This window comes from Apium graveolens, chromosome 11, assembly GCF_009905375.1.
Source record: "Apium graveolens cultivar Ventura chromosome 11, ASM990537v1, whole genome shotgun sequence".
Taxonomy (NCBI): Eukaryota; Viridiplantae; Streptophyta; class Magnoliopsida; order Apiales; family Apiaceae; genus Apium; species Apium graveolens.
Genome location: NC_133657.1, coordinates 198264838 through 198270155, shown reverse-complemented (window position 1 = coordinate 198270155; position 5318 = coordinate 198264838).

Below are 5318 nucleotides of genomic sequence, written 5' to 3'. Positions count from 1 at the left end.
GTTTGTTCTAATTATGAGAATCATATTAGATACGGATTCTGAATTGGCTGCTGCAGATTTGCTGAAATCTGGGTCTGGTGTCCGATTTACGCAAACGAATACCCTATTCCATAGGTAAACGAGCGTTTGAACAAAACTGATAGCTAAAGCTATCAATGACTCGTCTGTAAGGCGTTTGACGTCGTTTACTGCCCGTAAACAGTGATTCTTGTTTTTCTGATTTTTGTAATATTTTCTTTTTATGATTAGATCATGGATAATATGATATGTTAAGATCAGATTATGTATTTTAACATGCTTTTATGTGTTGTATGAGCATGGTGGATGGTTATGGCCTTTTGACCTTAGTGTAATGGTTTTGGTTTTAAATACGACTTGCATGTCGTCAATTTTTGTAATCATAAATTTCGAATGTAACTCGAGTTATTCTTGTAAGTTCATTAGATTAGTTTTACTTTCAATCATGTAATGTAATTGAAGACTCAAGAAGGCTATCCAATGGAGGTGATACAAAGAAGAAGACGAGGCATACACGAAGTCTAAACAAAGAAGAAGACTTATGTAATAAGTAGTTGTATTTATTTCCATCACCATATTAGATTGACCTTGATCTTTATCATGAGCTTGATAAAGATCACATAGGATGGGGCCATAACCAAACATATTTACTTTATTGCACTTTACATTTACTTGTTTATTTAATTTTATATTTGAGATATATGCCTATGTTTACCATGCGATGATAGATTTAGGCGAACTTAAATCAATATAAGGCGTGCTCTAGAAAATCTAAAATAGGAATCGTTTCTTGCCTTAACAATAAATATTATGAATACGATCATGAGATTCTTGTGTTTATGAAACACGTAATTGAATATGAATTTTCAATATTGAGAGAAAGGATGATTCTGTCAACAACAGATTTCTATCTGTAAGAAAGGGTTATTAAGTGACGCCTCTTGACAATGCTCCACCCAATCTGGGAATCATCTGATTATCGATTATTGATTTGAAATATTTAATTTAAAAGGAAGAATCTCTTTATAATATGATTATGATTGTAACGTAATATAATCCCTCTAAAATTAAATAATATCAAGTAGTAATTGGCCAATGACACAACGGGCTTGTGTCGGTCATAGCCTTCCAACATGGTAGAAAGTGGTTCTTATTTTTAAATCATTGTCGTTTCGTGCTACAGCCGAGGGCTTTAATTTTGAAATAAGAAATACTTGTCTATTACATAGAGATGTGTACATTGAATTAGAATCTAAAGGTCGGTACGTGCTACAGCCGTGGGCCGTTGGAGACTGATTCAATTGTACGAAATATTGGGTTAGACTTGACTTATAATATTGAGTTTGTCGTGCCACAGCCGTGACTCAATTATTCAAGAGGCTAAACTTATATTAGGGAATAACATAAGATGTAATTGACAAGAGTTGTCTGCCTATTGAACATCACATGACGTTTCGTGCCACATGCGAGGTTGTGTGATGGAATGTAGGATCCCTATTCCCACTAGCATTATGAATGCTTAATTTTCACTTAGGGGGTTGAAAAAATTAGATAAACTAGTGGGAGGCACTTATGAATAAAGACCCGATTCATATAGTACTTTGAAATGAAATTGAATATTTGCTAAGTGTTGTTATGTGTTTATCATTTACAGATTTACTATATTCGTCATGTCTTCTGCACTATCACTCTGGAGCATACTAGATGCTCACAAGTTGACTGGTCCTAATTTAGCTGTTTGTTTTCACTGTAACAAGTTGGGGCACTGGAAGAGGAATTGCAAGGTTTACCTTGCAGAATTGAAGAAGAAGAAGGGTAGTAAGACTACCGCTTCTGATTCAGGCATGTTCATGATCGAAGTTAATATGTCACTAGGTCAAATTTCTACTTGGGTATTAGATACCGCCTGTGGTTCTCATATTTGCAATTCATTGCAAGGACTAAAGGGAAGTAGGACTCTTAAAAAAGATGAGGTGATTCTACATATGGACAATGGAGCAAGGGTTGCGGCCATATCTGTAGGATCATTTAGTTTACATATGCCTACGGGCAAGACTATTATTTTGAATAATTGTTATTACGTTCCCTCTATTGTGAGGAATATTGTTTCTATTCCTATGTTAGATGTGGATGGTTTTTTATTTATTATTAAGAATAATGAATGTTCTATCCTTAGAGATAATGTTCTTTTTGGACGTGGCATTTTAAATAATGGTCTGTATGTATGTGACGTAGAGCATGATTTACTTCAGATTGAACAAACTAATAAAAGAAAACGAGGTGATGAAAATCTGACCTATTTATGACACTGTAGGCTAGGTCATATTAGTGAAAATAGACTGCGGACATTGCATAAGGAAGGGTTACTTGACCCCTTTGATTTTGAATCATATCCTACATGCGAGTCTTGTCTATTGGGTAAAATGACCAAATCTCCATTTAGTGGACATGGAGAGAGGGCTGCAGATTTTCTAGGATTGGTACACACAGATGTATGTGGACCAATGTCTACGCAAGCCATGGGTAGATTTTCGTACTTCATTACTTTCATAGATGATAGATCTAGATTTGGATGTGTATTTGATGAAACACAAGTCTGAAGCCTTTGAAAAGTTCAAAGAATATAAACATGAAGTGGAGAAACAAACCAAACACAGTATTATAACTCTTCGATCAGATCGAGGTGGTGAATACTTGAATGGAGAGTTTCTAGATTATCTCAAAGAAAATGGTATTGTCTCCCAGTGGGCTCCTCCATATTCTCCACAGTTAAATGGGGTATCTGAAAGGAGAAATCGAACTTTGTTAGACATGGTTCGGTCCATGATGAGCTATGCAAATCTTCCAGTATTCCTATGGGGTTATGCATTGGAAACCTCAGCATATTTACTGAATAAGGTGCCTTCCGAATCTGTTCCTCAAACACCATATGAGATATGGAAAGAAAGGAAACTGAGTCTTAAACACGTTAAGATTTGGTGATGTCCAGCTTATGTCAATAAAGTTGACCCAGAGAAGCTGGAATCTCGATCCGTTAAATGTAAATTTGTGGGATATCCTAAAGAGACTTTGGGGTATTACTTTTACACCGATCATCGGGTGTTTGTCCCCAGACATGCTACCTTCTTGAAAAAGGAGTTTATCCTTGAAGGAAACAGTGGGAGCAAAATTGAACTTGATGAAGTTCAAGAAGCACAAACTACTACGGATCAAGTGGAAACACCTGTTTAGACTGAACAACCTTTTGTGGAACAGCCCATTCGTAGGACAGGGAGAGTGTCTCGCCAACCTGAGAGGTATTATGGCCTTGTCATTGAGAATGACAATGAGTTGTCAATCATTGATGATGACGACCCTGTGACCTATAATGAGGCTATGAGTAGTGTTGACTCAGAGAAATGACATAGTGCCATGAAATCCGAAATGGAATATATGTATACCAACCAAGTATGGACTCTGGTTGAGGCGCCTGAAGGTGTTAAGCCTATTGGGTGCAAGTGGGTATACAAAAGAAAGATTGGAGCAGATGGCCAGGTGGAGACCTATAAGGCCAGGCTCGTGGCAAAAGGATTCAAACAAAGGCAAGGGATTGAATTTGATGAAACTTTTTCGCCTGTAGCCCTGTTAAAATCAATTCGGATTTTGCTTGCGATTGGTGCTTACTACAACTATGAGATCTGACAAATGGACGTGAAAACGGCCTTCCTCAATGGGGAACTTGAGGAGGAAGTGTATATGACACAGCCAGAGGGTTTTCTTTCCAAGGGAAATGAACACCTAGTGTGTAAGCTGCTGCGAACCATATATGGTTTAAGGCAAACTTCTCGTAGATGGAACATCCGTTTTGATGAGACAATCAAAGAGTTTGGTTTTATCAAAAATATAGATGAACCATGTATCTACAAGAAGGTTAGTGGGAGCGCGGTAACATTTCTTGTATTGTATGTGGATGACATACTTCTTATAGGAAATGATATACCGGTGCTACAATCAGTCAAAGTATGGCTATCAAAGAACTTCACCATGAAGGACTTGGGAGAAGCATCCTACATTCTCGGTATGAAGATCTATAGAGATAGATCTAGAAGAATGATAGGTCTTACCCAGGGTACATACATCCAGAAAGTGCTTAAAAGATTTAGCATGGAAAACTCCAAAAGAGGTCTCATACCGATGAGCCATGGAGTGTCCCTTTCCGAAAAAATGTCTCCTAATATACCTGAGGAAAGAGAGCGTATGAGTAAGATTCCTTATGCTTCAGCAATAGGATCTTTCATGTACGCGATGTTGTGTACAAGGCCTGATGTTGCTTATTCAATTAGTGTGACAAGCAGATATCAGTCCAATCCAGGTGAAGACCACTGGAAAGCAGTGAAAAACATCCTTAAGTACTTGCGAAGGACTCAGGACATTTTTCTTGTTTTTGGTGGTGAATCTGAGTTGAAAATAGAGGGTTATACTGACTCTAGTTTTCAATCAGAAAGTGATAGCAAATCCATGTCAGGGTACGTGTTTACTCTGAATGGTGGTGCAATTCAGATAGTTGAAAGATGAGATGTCAACGTCGAGAGAGTTGACACATATAACAACGTAGCAGACCCACTCACAAAGCCACTTTCTCAGAGTCACTTTGATCGTCATAAAGACAAGATGGGTATTAGATACCAGAGTGATTGGCTTTAGTACAAGTGGGAGATTGAAAGAGATATGTCCTAAGTCCAATCATGTATGAGGATTTAGGAATAACTTTTATGTAATATGTTTTGATTTCATTGATATTAATAAAAGGCTTGTTTTGTTTTTATTGCGGGCTCTGTCTATTTAAATGTTTAAATAAGATATACCACAGTTTAGAGTAAAGCTTTTTATGGATTGTGATGAGATCATAATAATGAGACCTAAAAGATGATAACTCTAAACTTAAATAGTTCCTGGTCATAGGATTACTAACTGATAATTAATAATCCGCAAAGATCGGTACATACTATGCTTGCTTCATTATAAAGGATGTCTGTTCTCATAGACATTTGTGTGGTGACACTATAGCTAGTATGTAGGTGCTTATTATAGAATAAGTTCACTGAACATGACTCATATAGCTGAACAACTGATGGAGTTCACTCACGTGTCAGCAGTTGTTCACATAGTGATAGTTGTACAAGTATCCTTAGACTTGAGGTCATCATAGTCATCTTGTGTACGCTGAACTATGCTTTGGTTTAGTTCTTAGTCTCAAGGGACAATTATAAGGGCTCTACTGGGTATAGGAATTTGTACACGAAGATAGTGTATGATCAATA